The sequence below is a fragment of the Zosterops lateralis genome, assembly GCF_965231275.1.
Source record: "Zosterops lateralis genome assembly, chromosome: Z".
Lineage (NCBI taxonomy): Eukaryota > Metazoa > Chordata > Aves > Passeriformes > Zosteropidae > Zosterops > Zosterops lateralis.
The window spans coordinates 11695940-11716512 of NC_139800.1; the positions used below are offsets into that span (position 1 = coordinate 11695940).

The 20573-nt window shown below is 38.3% G+C and overlaps 1 protein-coding gene across 1 annotated transcript in view; it reads right to left on the reverse strand.

The window, feature by feature from the left end:
• RAB3C (RAB3C, member RAS oncogene family) overlaps positions 1-20573 on the reverse strand; it is a 125036-nt gene that overhangs the window by 19093 nt on the left and 85370 nt on the right. The gene's annotated exons all lie outside the window — the stretch shown is intronic.

Genomic DNA, 20573 nt, shown 5'->3' on the forward strand with positions numbered 1-20573 from the left:
CAAATCTTAACTATAACTGCAGCTGAATGGAAGAACCTGGGGCCTGGAAACACTGTAGGGACCTTGAGTGCTGGTGGTGAAACAGCCAACAATGCTCTCTTTGAATGCGAGCAGATAATGGGTGACTTAGAACCATACTCGTGGTAACTCTGAGCAGCTGCCTGCTACCATTGTGCTGGTACCCAGACCTGCTCTGTAGAAGAAAAGCTCCAGAGCCGGCTCCAGGTTCAGCCAAGAGTGATGCTGCTGGTTACCATCTTCTGACTGCAACCAATACCTGCCTTTGAAGGTAACACAGGATGCAGGAAACTCATTTCAAGTACTTAAACTTTGCCTTGGACTTGTGCCTATGTCTGGCTCTAGGCTCTAAGTTTTTTGTGAGATATGGATATCTCTTCTGTCTCCATATGTTCAATGGAGAGAGAAAAGACAGAGAGCATACCTCTTTCTGCCAGCCTGTCCTACACCATTTCCTCCCTCACTCCTTCCTTGCACAATGCAGGGTGCTCAGCAAAATGGCAATAGAATATAAACTAATTTCTATAACTACACATTTAGGTGAGGATGCCCTGGAAAGGGATCCTGTGTCATATCATGGACTATTTCTTTCAAAGTCTCTGACAAAAGATGAAATAACTTTAAAAATCTGTCACCTAAATGTCTTGGTAACTGGTCTGCATGGGTAGTGCATGGGTACTTTCACCAGTGACCCCTTCTCACAACACAGCCATCATATTTACATATTGAGACCCGTCTGCAAACTCTTACATTCAGAAAAAAAATCATGATCTAGTCTGACAACTGGTTCTAGTGAAAGACAGCAAATGGATGAAATCTCCCCAGCTGGCTTTGCCTACTGTAAAACCAGAGGGATGTCCAGGGGCCAGAGCTGCTATAGCTATCACTGTGACCCTGGGTCGTGTGCCATTGCCTACAGGTTCCCTGCATGAGTCAATGATCCTCTAGGCCATGTCTGATGGATTTGCAGTGCCAGGCAGAGAAATGTAAAGGGAAGGATCACTGCCTTTAGGAATCTTTCCCTTTATCACAATGACCAAAAAGAAGCTGAGGCAAGTCCCAGATATTTTGTGCTACAAGATTGTTCCCTTGGGCCTGACCTGATCTTTTCCTCAAGAAGTGGACACTGTGCCACTTTAAATCTATTTTAATAGTAATTTGAGTAGGTGTAAGGTACTGTGATCAAAGAGAAGTCAGACTTCCCCATACAATTATATTTTACTAAAGATACCATTTCTCAGAATAAAAGGACAACATGCATTCACTTTGGCAGAAATGTCCTTTTGGAATCATGCTAAGTGGTTAAGCTAAGTAGAATTATTATTATGTTTTTAACCAGAACTACATTTGTCACCACAGCAACTTTACAAATACTAGTATCTCAAATGTCAGAATATGTTAGTCCATTAAGTAGTCTAAAAGAGCTTAGCTCTGAACAATTATTAGTTGGGAGCCAATTTATTCACTTTATGTCAGCAGGAAATCAAAAGAAAAATATACATTAAAGATAATAAGCTTTACAGAAAGAATTACTTACATAATCTGTAAAGCTGAAATAGAAGAAACTGATGAAGAAATATAGCCTGAAGAAATATCATCACACAACTCTAAAGAGCATTCATTCAGCCATGTTTTGCAGACTGCCTCCAGAGCTTTACATGAGTTTCTTTCATTAAGAATGTAAGGTCCCTTCATTTTACTGCAGCCAGACGTGATTTTTTCATTCTACAACTACAAATCTGTGCATTCAAAATCTTCTCATTACCAAAGCAACTTATTTGATTCATATTCATTTAATCTGTCTTGCTTTTGTCTCATCTTCTAGTTATATTTTTTTAAGTAATAAGAAGAGATCTTGTCCTTGCAAACAAATCCAAAGGCTTACATTCTGAAAAATATTCTGTAGCACAAAAATACAACTGACTGAAAATTAGCCAAACGTATTCACACCCAACACAACATCAGCAGAAGCTTGATTCAAAGTATGTAATAGGCTTATCACTGTTATGTTTTCTTTTAGACATATAGTTCCACTATTGGCTTCTGTAGACTTTGATTCCCACAACTCTCTACCAAAGACAATACATAGGTCACTTGAATGAAAAGAGGTTTTCCTGTTCCTTGCATATATAACCTTTCAAATGACCAAGCCTTTTGATTAATCCAAAATGCAAACAGTTGTCCTTGTAAAGAACTTCAGCATCAGGAAAAATGAAGACAGGAAAAGGCAAAGATGATGTCTGCAGTAAGCTAAAAAAGACAGTTCTTGTTCACTCTCAGTGGTCTATGTCAAGAGTAATTTACCCTGTAAATCTTTCCCTTTCTAGTTTTATGGTAGGAAGGAAATCTGCATCATGCTTGAATTTTTATAATGTATAGACTCCAGAGGGGTGGATTAATGGAGGAGTGCAAAGATCCATTACTTCCCATGAAAGCCTATGTCCACTAGCCTGGAGGAGCAGGAGTGTACTAGAGCAGGTTACCAAATTAAGACTCAGAAAAAGACCTGAAAACAACATCCACATCTCTTCCTAGGTTGTTCCAAGACAGTCCCAGCCAGACCGTCCAGCATGAAACCCATCACTGCAAGTCATCACTGGAGGCTTATGCCCGGGTGTCAGAAACTGGGGAGACTGGGATCCAGGGACAGCTACTGGGCAGATTGAGTTTATAAACCCAGCTGATGGGAGGAGCCATAATGTGTGTCTGCATAGGTACATATTCTCATGAATGGACCTTGATGCTGTGCTGTTTTGGAGGGGAGCAGTGTGAGGATGATGATGCTCTTGGTGTTTGTGGGAGCACTCTGGGTGGTCCTGGGTGGCTTTGTCTGCAATGTGTGTGCATACGGTCATTTGTGTATGCATATATATGTCTTGTACATTTGTGAGTTATAAACACATGATCTGCTGGGAATAGATCTTCAACCTCACTACTGTTTGAATCTCGGGTTGGAGCTGCAGCAGCCTCTACCCTCTTAATCAGATCCAGCAGGATATATTTTCCCCTGAGTTCAGGCTTAACCTGGCTGTGCCTGGGTAACACTGCACTGCTTCCTGGAGAAACTGCTACAGAAGGCAAACCTCCTGTTAGCTGTACTCAATATATTTCAGGTTGCACCCCCTGCTGGCATACCTTGAGTTTACTCTGATTATTTCTTCTGATCACTTTTTACTAACTCATCTATGTCCAGAACAAATATTCATGTAATCTGGAATAATCTCTAGTATATTTTCAATCACAGACTGCATGGAAGGCAAGCAAATATATTCAATAAAAATATGAAGTAAATATACCTGTAGAAATCAAACCATAGAGAAGCTGATTTCTACAGGCTTTTTAGTAATTGTGTAGTAAGTTACACGCACAGACAGCAAGTGAAACACCCTAACAAGAATGCTCCAGAGAGGGCTATGTATGTTTATTGCAGCAAGTTTGGAAACATATTGTACTTCTAAAGTTTTGATATATGAAAGGAGTACTCAATGAACTGCGGTACATGATCTTGCCAGGAAAAAGAAATTTTAAAAAAACCCCAAACCTATGCAAAAAATTTCATATATAAACCAAAACCAAATTAAAAAAAACTGCTACCAATTTTTTTTTTTTTTTTTTTTTTTTTTTTTTTTTTTTTTTTTTTTTAAGTTACTGTTATGCTGAGTCCACTGTTTAATCCTTAAAATTCTCCCATCTTTGTCTACAGCATGGTGACTGCAAAATCCATTCACTGAATTATTAGGTGTCATAGTGTAGTGATAGGATCTGAGGTGGAGCCCAGGTTATCCATTCTTTCACAGTTTATTTATTTGGTGAGAGGCAGTATCAGAAAAGCAACTACGAGTCTGGAGGCATTTCCAAAAGTGTTCAGTGTCCCCAGTTGAACTTCCTGTCTTCATTTGCTAAAGAGTGTACCAAGTGCCCATGCCTCTCTGAGCAGGAAGGGTTACTCTCCAGCTTTTTCAGGAGACATCATTTTCCTTCTGAAAATGAACCAAGGATGGGTCTCTTTTCCCCTTTCCACCAGTTTCCATCCTGTGATGTGCAAACACACACCACTGCCCCCTTGAGCCCCTTATACAGACAGGGATGGTAAGGGGAAGCTCTGTCCTTCACATCTTTTCAGAAGGTGGAATCATCTTCTGAATATATCCTTTTCCACCCTCCTTGTCTGTGAGGAGCATTGACACACTTCCCACTCAAGCCAGCTTTTCCACAGATCGAGTCCGAGATCTCCTTCATATAACCAAGTATTTTCTACATTTCAGTGTACACCAGAGGCTCCATTCTTTTTCCCATGCCCTCTATGTCTCCTAAACTCTTATTATTCCCAGAAATGTTGAAGGATTATGCGCCTTAAGAATGTCCCAGCATCTTGGAGTTTACCTTTCTCTTCTCTCTCTCATGTTAATCTTTTGGATATGATGAAAATGAGGCATATGTAGGATTATTCTGTAAAGCACATTAAATGACTGCGATGCTCAGTCTTTATGACCATTTGGATTCTGCCTCTGTACCAGCTGCTCTGCACTGGGTGCTCAGACATTGCTGCAGGCAGGGCAGGGAGACAAGTGGCCTCAGGCTTTTCATCTGTTCCTCCAGTAAATAATCTAGAATTAGTGGGAGACAAGCCATTTAAAATATATAAACCTACCAAACAAACCCCCAACTCAGATCTTCCAAATCGAAATTTTGAAGAGAGTACTCAGGTAAAATATTTGAAGCAGTCTTAATGAAAACAAGACAAAGAGTTTCGGTATACTTCAATACTAGACTTTTTGTGGCCAGTTATTGACACAGCAGGAATACACAAGAAATTATTAGTAATAATTTCAGTAATAATAGAAAGAATATGCTAACATTTGTCAGATTTTAAATGAACTGATGAATACCTGGGGCCATACACGGAAATAGAATGATCTTTAAGCAACAGCTTAGGATCTTTCCTCCTCTACCGAGAAGGAAAATCTGGATATTTGCAACTTTTGAAATTTTTCTGGTTGTTTCATCTATCTGGTATGCTCTACCTGCAGGCCATAAAATCTCCATGATTGTGATAAATAAAAATCGTTTTATCTCTTGCAATTATGAACCCCTTAATACTTACTGAGACCATTACTGAAAACCATGGAAAGCAATGGATAAAGGAAATAATTATCAAAATAAAAAGCTGATGTAGATGAACATGTGACCAGACTGGGGAAATTGCACCTCAGTCATTCTCAAGGAGGGTTTAAAATCTAGTGGATATTCTAGAATCTTCACATCCATCCAGAAGGATATATTGAATTTGTTATGTTTATTTTCAGTGAAGGCACTGGCACCCACTGACTGACTGCTAGTGCTTACAAATATATGATAGAGAATAGGCATAGACATCCCAGCAACACAGAAGTATCTGAAAATCAATGGAGGAGGGCAATGAAAGGGGGACAAAAACAAGAAAAATAAATTTACTCCACACTTAGTATTACAAAACAGCAAGAGGAAAAGGATCTGGGGAGAATGGATGTGCTCAGGATACATTTAGTGTGGTAGCTCAGTAAGCAAGCAGTTCTGAGCTGCAGATTGTATTCTGGGAGGCAGGAGCTCCAGGAAAAGCAAACCTGAGCTACTCTTTGCATAACAGAAGGTCTGGGAACCTGTGCTGTCAGGCAGGTGACTGGACAATCAGACACAGCAGGAACTGATGACCCCAGACTTTTGAGAGCTTAGACTCTGAGGGTATAAAAGCCCAGCATGCCTTTATTAGAGGCCCCTCCTCAAAGGCACCATCAACTCAAGCTGTTAATTTGTTATTGCACCATGATTAAAGTATTTGAAGGATACAGATGTCCCAGACTCTGCTGTCAGTGTCTGAGGCTCTGGTATGGGAAGGGTAGGAGAGCCAAGGAGGAAACCTGGTCTGACTCTGTGAGTGTGGGGTGTGTAGGGAGTCAAAGGGGGCACCTGCAGGGTCACTGGAGCCACCCATTGTGCAGAGGATTTTGGTCCCAGTCCAGGTGGGGCAAGTGTGGCTCCTGGATGGTGCAACAGTAAAGTATCCCCTAGACAAATAATAGCAAAAATTGGATATATCAACCCTTCCATGCTTGCCACAGAGCAGGATATATGAATATTGCTCAAGACTGACTGCATTTGATGTGTCAGTTGTTTATATAATACTGTGTTTTCTGTCTGGATTGAAGGTCAAATGAAGAAAAATGCCTTATGATTGTGAAAAAAACACAGATATTGAAGAAACCAGAACAATGCCAATTATTCACCACTTCTGACAGGTTTTATCTTCCTTGTGCAGAGCCAAAGAGTGCACACTGTGTAAAGAAAGGCTACACATTTAACCTTTCCTTGGAGGAAGATAGACTGATGATGCAGAAGCTGCATGACAGGTGTGACACTAAAAAATTTCTGGTTCATTATCAGCCAGAAAGCTAATCAAAATGCACATTACCCAGAACATCACATGTTTTCTTGTTCTGGAAAGAATTGCCTCTACTTTATTGAAAATACCCTTCACTACAAGCTTCTGAGGCCATAACTTCATTTTAGAAACCACGTGTTACCTTTCACTTTTGACAGGCTGTAAAGATATTCAAAATTAATCCAGTTCTTTCGAAGATAAAACTGAGCTCATCTTTAATATGTGCATTTTTATAACCTTATGCAAGGAAATACGACATTTTGCAAAAGTTTAGTTATCTAAAAACAAAAAAGAACATAGAAAGCAGGGATAACAGCTAAAGATTGAAGAGGTGATGTTCTTTGTGCTTTTATGACATTTATTCTTATTTAGTCTTGGTGATATTTTCTTACCGTAATTGTGATGAGGAAGTATATGCTTACCCAGTGATGTCCACTCTGTATCTGCATTTAGTAGAATGCAATAAGAACTGACATAGCATTAACAATTACACAATTCTATGTGGTAATTTGGATGAGAGGTAAGGCATTATAGATGCTCATCAATCTGAATTTTCTTACTAGGCAACCTTCTCTAGCTGTTCCTACTCTGCTCATGGAAGTGCCTTCCCATACAGAGTTCTCTGCTTTATTGAGTTACTTTATTGAGTTACATTTCACTTTTCCCATAATATACAAATAGTTTTTGGAAGAGTCCATGTATTAGCTTTGGTGCCTTTTCTGTACAGAATTGTTTCAAACAAGAGTACCAAGTGTCTGTTACTGTCTGAAAATTATTTTCTGACATTAAAATGCAAATCCATTGGACAATGGTCTATGATATCAAATTAGTATGTTGTTGGCAAAAGACATTAAGCTTTAAATTCTAATTTTTACATACATCTCTTTAGTTGGAGTTACAATGAAGGACCAGATGCCTACAGGGCATACTCAATTTGTGTTTACCAGATTGTAGATGTCCTTAGATTCTGTATCTTTGGCACAATCTTTGCAAACTGTTTTTTTCCACAGCTGTCAAATACACCTTGAACCTGCTTTCCAGTGCCAGTGTAACAAGAGCCCAGTATGAAATTATTGCATTAATAATAATAAAAAAGACTGTGCTCTAAGTATTATACTCTGTATCCCTCCTCTGTGCTTGAGTTCTGATGGCCCTTTCTTTAGAGAGAAAGCCCTCTAGGTGGGGTGTTTTCCTGTACCAGCACACTTCAGCCCTAGGCAGAGTAAGGTCACCACACACAGTACACCTGACATTGCACACACTGGAGACAGTTTTGTCATGGAGAGAGATAACGGAGAATTTGTGGGGGAGCTCATGACCTAATCCAAGGCATGGTGGGCTTTGGCTGAAGGTGTGCAGAATTCATAAAAGAGAATAAATTCCCTGCCAGTCAATAGCATTTCTTCATTTTCTGTGCAGTATATAATGGTTTTCCAGGCTTTATTGTTTAGAAAAGTAGAATGGATATTTACAAAAACAGTGAATAATAGATAAAAATAGTGCATTAGACACTAAGGACAAGGACACCTTCCAAGCAACTTCCTTGTATTTTTTATTAAGATAAAACAATATAAAATACATCTCAATATTTAATTCTTATTCACAGGAGTTCAAAATCCTCTCTTACAACAAGGTTTACTTATGGGCAGACCAACTAATACAGCACATTTTTCACAGTAGGACACATGTTAATGAAGAGTTTTTATGTCATCTATAATGCCACAAGCTGTGTCATATTGTGGGAAGTGATTTAACAACTCACCACACAGACAAAAGGCTGTACATTTTAATTTTCTCCCCACTGAGAAACCCACCATTAAATTATCATCCTTCAAAGCTGCTACCACACATGCACAGTGAAAACAATCCAAAAAAAAACAGGGGTTTGAAAAGAGATGGAAAAAAGTCTTTATAGGAAAATAATATTCATGGAAACAATAAAAGACAAAATACAGACTGCACTTGCACATCTTTTGATTATCCCCTTGTTTTCATGTTCCAGATGCTTCCACATAAATGATTCTGTTTATCACCAATTTATGCTGATTGCCCAGGCTGTCGCTGGAATTCCAAGTAATGACCCTAATCAATCCAGCTGATCCTAGCTCTCCTATTTGAAAAACCCAGCTATAAAACAAGGGAGTTATGAAGAAATTTACTAAAACAATGATAGGGTCTATTTGAGTATATTGCACTTTCAAGTAATGAGCAATTTGAGATCACTTAAATTTTTTTTTGCTTTCTATTTTTTGTCCTTATATATAAGAATATGTATATAATGAAACAGATACAGACAGATACGCATGTGTCCTCATTTTCTGTTTTTTCTTTCTCACAGTGATGGGCTTTTGATAATTTAAAAAATATATAGTTAAGCAAGAAAGACTGATGCTGAACAAATTCTTTTGGTCCTAGATTCTCATATTTAATACTTTCCTCTTCACTGCACCTACAATTGTCCCCTAAGCCTGGACTGCAGTGCCTACCAAAGAGGCTCTTGTACCTGAGATTACTGACTAGCCTCTCATCTCCAGCCCCAAAGAGCACCTATCCAACAGTGGCATTTTGGGAGTAGTAAAGTTCCTAAAAGGCATGGTCAGGTTGCTTTGTTTTGTACCAGTATTGAGAGTTCTATAGCAATCACTGAGCTGGATTGCAGAGGTGTTTTTTTTTTTTTTTTTCTTTTGTTTGTTTGTTTGTGTTTGTTTGTTTGTTTGTGTTTTTTTGGTTTTTTTTTTTTTTTTGTCTTTTTTTTTTTTTCTTTAATATCAAATCCAGATTCATATTTACAATATATATGGCAAGTGTCTGTCAAGAGGATATCCCTACTTAAAGGAATTTCTGATTAAACAACTCTCAGGAACTCTGAGTTGACCCTGACTTTTACTGTGAAATCTAATTATGAAATTACACATTTGTTGCCCTTAATCCCTTTCTACCTATTTCATGAGGAATGACTTCCAAGTTTCTCTCACTTATCAAATTCACTTCTTTGCATTTCATTTCCTCTATTATTTTAGCTTTCAATTTTTTTCAAATTTAAATGAACTTCTCTTGTGTCCAGTTGTCTTAGATAATTTTGGGTTATATTTCTCATTTGGTATTTTGTATGAATTCTTTCATAAGCAACTCAGTCTTCTATGCACATAAATTGAGTCCTGAAATGCCTGTGTTTAAGTATTAGAGAGGGAGTTGAAACAAATTATACCTAATTGTAATCACTGAAAAGTCTTACCAGGTTATTGAAGCCACCTGTGATAAATTATCATGACCTATCCTTGTTAAAGATTCATGAAGCATGCAAGTATCAGGGCAATCATGTGAATTATTTTACTTCTTCTTGATGAGAGAGACAGTAATGTTTTACTGAAACATTAAGGATATGTTTCCTCTGTTAATATTATTTCACACAAAATTGATATAAATCCCAGCAGCGTTTTGTCTTTAAGGTTGTTTATCCTGTTATCCTCTGAAAGGAGAGCAATGGAAACATTCAGAATTATACTGAGGCATTAAATTTTGATTTCCCAATTTTAATTATTTTGATTTTGTGTCCATGTAACCATACCTCTTTGGAAGTAATTTCCCTGTGTGGCAATACACTTACAAACACACGGGATTTGAGGTCCAAAATTTTGAAATGTGGCCTAGTTTTCAATTGAGCATGTGAGCTTTTGACTTTTGTCACAGACATCTGGAACCAGATTGGCAACATAGCAATTATCCTGATTTCACTGATAACTGATGCTAACTGCTTAACTAGTCGTGTATGAGTTACACAATTGTACTGGCGTTTGGAGGTGTTGGTAGGGGTTTTTTTCCTTCAAGGTCATCAGTATAAATTTTTAATTTGTCTGACCACTTTTGGCTTTTAAGGTAATGCTGATCAAAATTCATTCTGTGAGGGCTGCCAGTGGCCAAAGACAACAGTAAAAAACCATTTCCCTGCTACATCCTGTCTGGCACAGGGTGGCAGGATTGTCTTGCTGACTCACACTGTCAGCAAATAAACTGCAGGTTTATTCCTGCTGACTCACAGAAGATGGAGGGAGGTATTAGACTTCAGATTTTATTTCTAGGATTAAAAATAAAGTAAGATTATTTTTTTTAAGGGGGGGAAACGGGTTGTGTATTCATTCAGAATGTCAGTAATGCTGCTACATGATTCACAAATCAAAAGACTGTGTTTATAGATATATAAGGGTGTATATATATATATATGTATCTCTTTGCCTCTCAAGCCCTAGCTAGTATATATTTGGATTGTCTTCTCCATATAGTACTGCCAAAAAAAAAAAAAATAGTGTTTTTCCTTGACCCCAAAAGCCAGATTTAAAAGCAAATCCTGAGTATTGCAGAAGTTAACATGCAGGCATAAATACAACATTCTAGTGAAACACGGAGATTAGATGTAAAACTTTCTAATACACTTGAAAATGGAACACAATGGCATTTCAACAAGCTAAAGCCCTCTCCTAGGGCTCATGTTGAACTTTCAAAAACTAAAGTTTATCTTGCTTTGCCTTTGAGGTCTTTAAAGCATACTGTTTGAACCACATTCATTAACATATTTCAAAGGTTACAGCTTCTTTCTGGTAAAAAACAAATAATAGAAAAAAAAAGAACAGTCTAATGTTGTTTTATTGGGACTTTTTCACTTACTTCTGTGGTTAAACATCCTTCTCAGAGGACATAACCATGTTCATTAAAGAGGTGTTCAAGTAGACAGTAATCTTTACATGGGAAAATTATAAGGACAAGCATCAGAAAATCAAAAGTTTGTCCATAGAATTGCTCTGTATTGTGGAGCAGAGTGAAGTAATGTACTGAAAAATCAAAAGAATAAAACATTTTCTATGCATGGCCAGAAATGAAAGTCTGCAATTTCAAACAAGTAACTGTGAATGAATGAGTTGGTCAGCAGGTCTTTATAAGGTATGGAAAAGAGGAAGAAGGAAAAATTCAGGGTCTGGTTTGTAAAAAACTCTGAGGTCAGCTGATACACCTCTTTTTGCATGGCTGGACTGTGGAAGGGTTAGCACCTCCTACCATCCAACCTCCTTTCATCACTTGATCCCTTTGCCCAAAATGGTGCCTCAACCCCAGTGAGTGTGTCTGGGGGAATAACCATGTGCTTTTCTACACTGACCAGCAGAGCTAGGAAAGATTGAAAGGGAAGAGCAACAAATCTAAAAAGCCTGATGGTATTAACCACTAGGTCCCACAACAAAGAGAGGCTTTGGCTGATTTAATCTAGAAAAATTCCTGTATTTCAATGCAGCTAAAATCTGCACAGCAACATTTGAAAGTGAGGTCTCTGTTATTCACAGATGAATGGGAGGTTACAGCAAACCTGGCTTCATTTATACATGCCTTTGTATGTATAAACAGCATCTGCTGGGATTAGAGTAAGAAATCATTGGGTATAAAATATTTATACCTCAGAAACTTTAGCTAGCCCTCACTGTCTTCTTAGCAGTGTGCCACTCTGAGCTCATTTAACCCTGTAAACATGGGGGTCACAGATCACAGACACTGATTGAAGTGCTTACTTCCTGGCTCTGCAAAATTTACTGAGGTGTGAGGGTAGATTTCAAGATTTAACCAAGGCAGCTTAAAGGTCACCTCCAGATTGTCCTTCAAAATAAGGACTTAGTTCATAGCTCTGCTCACAGACACAAGGTACCCTCCATGAGTAGACTCTTATACAGTAGATTGTGGATTTACAGACCGGGGAATTGCCAGCAGGACACACCAAGGGGTGAAGAGAAGATCAAGATCAATGGTGCACTTTTAACACACACACACACACACACACACACACATACATACAAGAAAAAAAAAATAAAAAAAAGAGAAGAAATTTCAAGCAGGGTGTACAGTCTCATCAAGGCTTGTGTCCAAAGACACAAATGATGACCACCTCTCTCAGACAGTCCATATAAATGAATTGATGCAATCCAGGGCCAGCCTGAAGCACAGATGTGAGAGATCTGGGAAGGAAAACACAATGCAATTGAACTACTACTTCAACTGCAATGCAATTGAACTACTGTCTTTTCTTGAGAGCCACAGGGCCCCTGGGGGACATGCAGAGTACATTCAGAGAAATAGAGCTGGTCTCATGGACCTAGTGCTTCTCATGGCAGCCCCCTGACCTCCAGCTAAGCATTGATAGCTTCAGTCTTCCAAGTGGAAAAAGAGAAGATAATTTGAACAACAAGGTTTAAATCTGTATCCTCCTTTCCCATTTGTCACAGCAGTGCTGAATAGATCAGTCATTCCATAAACAAATTTTAACTTCTTTCTCTGGACATCTGGCAGAGGAAGGACTTAGAAGGGAAGAGAGGATGTGACTGAAGCAAACTATGAGTTATCTGAAAGCCATTCAGTTGAGTAATAAAAGGGGGTATGCATGAAGAGACACTAAGTGATAATCAAGTACCTTTTCTAACATTTGTGGTAGATAATCTCCGAAGGCTCTGAAGTGCCTCACTGCACTTAAACAATTTTGAATATGAAGGTAAACCACGTTAAAAAAATAAAGACTACTGAAAGTTACAAAAAAGGTCCTATTAATTTTTTAAAAACGACATGTTACATATTTATGTATCGTTTGAGTGAGTGAGTCTGAGAGAAAAAATAGCCTTAATCTTACTACACCATGGGATATATATGCTCTGTTTTTTTCTTAATATAATATGATTGTTAAATTAGAAAATCTTTTCTCCCTCTCCTCAGTTTTTCTTTGAAGGTTTTTCTAAAATTCTTGCATAGCATTCAAAAATCCTCATTGCACTCTAAACAATGGCTGCTTAAAGGGAAATCTGATTAATTACCAGTATTATTACCAGTACAAAATATTACCAGTACAAAATGAAATATCTAAAGGTAGAAGACACCTAAAAATTATATAAATTCTTAATATAACCAAAACTCAGTTTGCTGATTCACTTCCCACTTAGTCACACAGTGCTAAGATAAATATTTAAAAGCAAGATAAATTAAGAACATGCTCTCAGTCAGTGTGAAGAAAAAAAGAAAAAAAAAAGCAACCTTGAATATAAACAACTCACCTGAAAAGAAGAGATATACAAGAAGGAGGTAGCTGCTACATTGCACACCAAAAAGGACTTGGGCCTATAGCATATATATAAGCAATATGCACAAAGCCATCTTTGGCTGCTTGCAGAGGAGAGGCAGGGGTGCTGCAGGAAGATACCACAGAATCCTTATATGGAAAGAAGACAGTGTGGCACAGCATGCAAAGCAGGATGAATTAAATGTGCTGATTAAATGAACAGCTTGCTTCTTTTACTTCACTGAAGTTCAAAGCTTTCTAGCCAACCACTTTAAGCATACCTAGCAATCAAATAAATGACTTACGTTCAAAAAACCTCATGCAGAGAAACAATAGGTAATGCACAATTGATCCCTACAGGCCTCTATCCCTCACCTTTGTTCAGGATTTTTAAAAGAATACATAATTCTTTTTAATGCAGGTATAAAGGCAAAAAGGCTGAGAGAAGAGAGACCATCAACTACACCAGTGTAAAAGGGAACTGAGGACAGTGCTCTGTATCCTGATCCTGAAAATAGCACAAACAGCTTTTCTCCCAAATTATACCGCAGGTGTGCTGCACACTCAATCCTTGTGTGCAGATCTTTAGCTAAAATATTAATGGTAAAACAGTCAGTGTTGTTAAGTGTCAGCCTGCAAGCATCAGGATACCTGGGCTCTAATCCTGTATGTAACAGGGTCCTACTGTATCCTGAAAATTCATGGCAGGGAATATGGTGGCATTGTGAGGAGCAGGAAGTCAAAAACCTTTGATCAGAGAAGTCAAAGAAAAAGCAGACACAACACAACTCTCCATTCTCAGACTTAGGATAAGAGCAAGAGAAGTATTTTTTTTTTTTTTTTTTGTAATCTGAAGTATTACTGTACAAATCACTTACAGATTTTAAGTGTAGTGTCCTAACAGGGTTTGGCTGCAAAATATATTTTGCTGCAATACTTCAAAGCTGATGACATTTTCAGAGAAAGGACATCTAGAATTTGGAGTTATGCTATCCTGAGCTGTGAATTTTGGTGTTGAGTTCTGCTAAACTACCTTGGTTCTTCAAGGGTCTCAATATGGATCTAATCTATCTATCTAATCTATCTTTGGACTATCAATTAGAATATCATATAATGGTTAGAGCCATATTCTGCTTGACCTCTCACAGATATATTAAATTGATTCAAACAGTAAATCATTCCTGTTTACTCTTGCCCACAAGCCATGAGAAGAACTTCAAGCCTCTCATTTTCACGCTTCCTGAGGGTTTTCAGCATACTGTGTGAGATTTGGACATCAAACATCCACAAATTTGGCTTTGAAGTGATCTTTACATGATCTGGCTCAATCTTTAAGTATAAAAAGAAAACAGATGGAAGAAAGATTTCATTCTTTCTCTGAAATCCCAGATAACTACTACTGGTTGGAATATTTCTGTACAAAACCCCTCACATTTCTTATATGTCAAGATGCCACTAAACCTCACTTCTGACATGAGTCAGAAGCCTGGATTGGCAACATGTTTCATTATTCTAATAGTAACCTCCACACATTCTCCCAATCTGTCTTTTGTACAAAAAGCAGTATTATATTATCCCCCTTTAAATCTCTGCTGATAAATAACCTGTGTAGTCATGTCCCTCTTCAATGAATAGCCAATTGGCATGCTAGGACTGAATTTATTACACTAATTCTTACTGTTTCATTGGCATCCTGTGTTTTTTCTGTACGCTTGTGTTCAGGCTTCACTCAGACTCTTTTAGACAGCAAATTTTTTTCAATTTTTTTTTTTTTATACTAATGTGCAGTGATTAACATAATAGTGTGCCACATACTCCATCAGACTTGACAATAACAAAGAGAGCTACAAACACCGAAAAAAAGGCCAAGGACTAAGCCAGACTGCAGGTTAGAGCAAACCGCATGGGAATATAATTTAGTATTGGTTTGTAGCTGTTTCATTCTTGAGGGCAATTAGGAACAGGAGAGGTAACAGAACCAGATATAGATGCAGGAGGAAGATGGGAGAATTTCATATACTGACGCACATGAGGAACTCAAGCTCTTGTTTGCTTCTACTGTGTTCATGGAAACAGGACACTTCATGAGTATTTGTAAATGAAATAGTTATTACACCTGAATAGGGAACAAATCTGCATCACAGAGGAACAGCTGTGCTAAAGGCTGCATTTAAGCTATGTAAGGTGCTTATGTAGGCATCATAAAATACACATACACATACCCACTTCATAGCATTCTAAAGTGTTGGTAATAAAATAAAAGCAGAATGTAAATTCTTGATACTTATTGTACTTTCATGGCTGCTATGTCTGATTCTACAGGACCAAATAGAAAAAGATTTCTTTTGTACAAAAACCATGATGGAAAATTTATAAGCAGTTGAAGTACTCTAAAGAAATTCATGAAGTTCAGTAATTGCTTTCCAATTAGTTAAGAACTACTTGGTTGACACAGTGTCTTTGGACTGCTAAAATTTTGAAACTTTCAAAAGAAGTTCAAGGATTTGGATGGAGGAAACCCCAATCACCTCGCTACTTTTACTGCTGGAGGTTTAGTGTGAGAGACTAGACATAATATATATTTTCTCAGATATTTTCACCCATAGCAATATATAAACCTAACTGAGGATGAGCTATGGATCTGGGCTATGAGCTGGTGGAGCTGCTGTGTTGTCCTCCTGAATCGTATAAAGCAACAATACAAAGGAAGAGCAGCTAAAGATAGATGATGCAGGGAAGTAACATCTCAGGCTATTGTGGATGTTTGTGCAGTAAACCCAAGTAAATCAGTAAAGTACAAGCCTTAAAATGCCAGTATTGAATAAGAGCTGGATAGGAAACACAAGACAGAAAGAAAATATTGGGAGGTAGGGGAGTGTTTGTTTCAGCTGTTTCTGTCTTCTTCTTTAAATACATATAATAGGATCCATCTTGCCTAAATTGAGATACTCATGTTGTAAAAGCCCAGTAATTCCAATACATAAACTTTTTTGCAGAAGCTTGCTCAGAACAAGATGCTCAGTTCCAGTAGCTCTGGCACAGAAAATTATAAATAAAATCATCCTTGAGATACAAACAAGACCTGAGGAAAAGTACACTGTGTGACATGGAAATTGGAATTTTTGTGTCCTGTGAACTGTTAATATCCTATGTACCTGTAACAAATGATTGCTATATTTGCATTTACTTTTGGTTAAGAGAAATGAATTTATCAGTTTCACTGACAGAAATATGCCATATTCACTCTGAAAACTGTTCATCTATGTTTTAAGTTTTCAAAATGTACCCAAAAAATTATTCTGTTGCTTTACAGTGTAATGAATAACTGAGTAAAATGCAGCTGTCTGGTACTTGGATGAAAGACTGCTCTGGGGTTTCAGGTGTCTTAGCTGCAAGCCAGAATTATGTTCTGTCTAGGGCTCATGAGTACAAGTCAAAAGTCTTAATTAATCTTGTTGTAACTGATGAATGGAAATAACAAAAACAAAAACAAAAACAAACAAACAAAAAAATTAAATGTAGCAGATGGGAGCCAAAACCCAATGATTTTATCCAAGAAAAGGATGTAAGACTTAAAATTTTGTAGGCCTCAAAAAAAAAAAAGAGTATTTAAATTTATTTTCCAGATTTCATCATATTACATGGAAAGAATACTTTTATTCATGCTCAACATGTAATTTCCCCATTATAGCTGATACCAATTGCCATACAAAAAGTGTAGATGTCTACTTGGGTACCTAATTAAGTACACCAAGGTTTTCTGACAAATACAGGTAACAGGGCTATTTCCAACCCTCCCATAGCCAAGTAGTTCTTACAAAACCCCAAAACATGGAAGGTACAACTTTGCAAATAACTGTGATTAATAGAAAAGGATGTTTAATAGTCTTTGAGTCCATCCATGGCAGAAACCTGTTGCTCTCTGAAGATGTTAGGAAGGAGTGCTTGAATAACTTATGAGGTTAGTCTGTGCCTTCTTCAGGCATTTCTCCTAGGTAGCTATGGGGTCAGAGAAACAAAATACATCCTGCAGGGACTTGTTCAGTGCCAGAACATTATTAAGGTGCTTTACAGCAGAAACAAATATATAGTGGGAGAAAGTCTTCTGATCGAATTGCTCTCTAAGCAAACAAAGTATGTTTTGGGTTTTCCCAGCTCAACAACCCTTCCCTATATAAACATTTGTAACAATATTGTGCATTTTAAACATACCAGTTTGTATCCTACCTTACTGTGGCTTGACTTCAGACTATTCAAGGCAATTCGAAGTCCTCTCTGTTTTGTTTTAATACGCTGATTCAATAAAATAAACACCTTTGCATATCCATGTCTCTCTACTTATGTCTTTAGATCATCACCATTACAATACTACTTGTACCATCCCCTGTACATGCTGGAAATTTTGGTATATAGTTTTTGTATAAAAATGAAGGATTTGGTCAGATCTCCATGTTTTTCAATTTGGATAATACAAATTATTCTACTAATTATGCAAAGATCATAGAATGGTTTAGGTTGGAAGGGGCCTTAAAAATATTTTAAAACAGTTCTGTGTCATGGGCAGGGACACCTTTCCACTACATCAAGTTGCTCAAAACCTGATCCAGCACTTCCAGGAATGGAACATTCACAATGTCCCTGAACAGCCTGTTCCAACGTCTCACCATGTTCATGGTAAAGTATTTCCATCTAAATCTTCCCTCTTTTATTCTAGATTCATATCCCCTTGTCTAGTCACTATATGCCTATGTAAAAAGTTGCTCTCCTGTTTTTTAATAAGCCCTCTTTATGTACTGGAAACAGGTCTTTTACTGGAGCCTTCTCTTCTCAAGAATCAACAAGCCCAACTGTCAGCCTGCCCTCATAGGAAGAGATATTTCAGCTTCTGAACATCTTTGTGGTCCTCCCCTGGGCCATTCCATCAGGTCCATGGCTTTCTTATGTTGAGTGCTCCAGAGGTGGATTCAGCATTAAAGTGGGTTCTCATCAGAGCAGAGCAGAGGGGCAGAATACCACCCCTTGTCCTGATGGCCACACTGGTCTAGGTGCAGTCAGATGCAAATGGTTATTTCTGGGTCATGTCCAGCTTTTCAGCCACAGGAATCACAATGTCTTCCTCAGGGCTGCTCTCAATCAGTCCTTCTCCACTCTCTACTCATGTCTGGGGTTACACCCTGTCCTGGATGCAGCAACTAGCTCTTGGCCTTGTTGAACTTTATGAGGTCCTCTACTTCTCTGGATGGCAACCTGTCCTTCTCTGTCACCTGCACTGTTCAGCTTCTGTAACCTCAGCAAACCTGCTGAGGGTGCACTTGATCCTGCTATCCTGCTATCCTGCTATTGTCCTTGATACAGACATTAAAGAGTCCTGGTCCCAAGACAGCCCTGAGGGATATCATCCATCACTGACCACCACCCAGACACAGATACAAAGACTGCAACTCTGTGGCTCTGTCCAACCAGCCAATTCTTTATCTGTGAACAAAGTCACCCTTGAGATCCATATCTCTCCAGTTTGGAGATCAGGATGTTGTATGTGACTGTGTCAAAGGACTTACGGAAGGCTAGGTAAATGATATAGTCTTCACTTGCTGATCACTGCAGTCACTCCATCATAGAAGGCCCCCAAATTTGTCAGCACAAATTTCCTTTAGTGAAGTGGTATTAGCTCTCTCACATCTCTGCATTGTTCTGTATATTCTTTAACATTGCTTCCATGAGGATCTGCTTTATGATCTTCCCATATAGTTGAGGCTCACTGCTCTGTAGTTCCCTGGATTTTCTATTCTTTATTTTTTATAAACTTTTTTCCCCTTTTTCCAGTCTCCAGGGACATCCCTTGAGTGCTGTGACTTTTCAAGTATGAGGAAGAATGGCTCTCCAAAAACATCAACAAGATCCTCAGAGTTGCCTCAGAACTGTGGGATTTGGGGGCTGTGTTCTTGTAGTCATTAGGTTTTATCAAATGGAACCAAAGCTGTCTTTCACTTAGAGTGAGAGGGACTTCACTCCCCCTGCCCAGAGACCTCAGAGACATGGGAAGCCTGACTGTCAGTGAAGACTGAGGTGAGGAACTCACTGACTGCCTCAGCCTCTTCGATGTATGTAACCAGTTCTTGTTTATCAGAGGGAGTACTTGGCCTTTCTCTTCTGACCTATGCACTCATGACATCCCTTCTTGTTATTCTCACATCCTTTGCCAAGTTCAGTTCCTGCAGTTCAACTTTTCTTGTCCCCTCCTGGCACACCTGAACCATATCCCTGTACTCTGCCCTTGCCACCTGTCCCTGCTTTCACTGGCTGTGCATTTCTTTCCTTATCCTCAGACTGAGGAGCAGGTTCTTGCTCAGCCATGACTGCTTCCTGCCTTCCTCACTTGATTAAGGGAACAGACAAATGCATAAATAAAAGAGATCATCTGTAGGAAGACTAAGATATTTTGAAATTAATATTTTGATATAACATTTGAAATTATATATATATAAAAAGATTAGAGTGTTTCTGTTTAGTTTATAACATTGCTAGACAGAGAAACTTGTGAAGGCAAAACCGATGGTAGGATGACTAGAGATGTGGACACCCATTTCAAGTCTATCATAATTGGCATGTAAAATTCTTCCAGTATTTTGGTCAAATTATCTTTGTGAAGTCATGAAGTTTTGCAGACTTAAGAGTATGGCTCAGAAAAGTGAGCAATACACACTAGTCCAGGCATTGTTGTCCTGCCCACACCCATCATATATCATTGTTTTATGATATTCCTTGGCAAGAGCCTTTGAAAATAGTAATTTCAAAGGTTTAATATTGGACCAAGAATTTATGTACAAAGTATGACCTTTTTGTGCAGTCTCATTCAAAATCCATTTTTTATCAATACATTTAACCCATTCATATTTTTCTATGAAGAATATCTGCTAATAAAAAACACGTCTCTCTAAATTGGATGGATTTGAGGAGCAGACTGTTGGATAACAAATTGGCTGGATGGTCTCATCCAGAGGGTCATGGTCAATGGACTTCAGTGGCAAGTGGTGCTCTCAGGGCTCTGAACTGGGA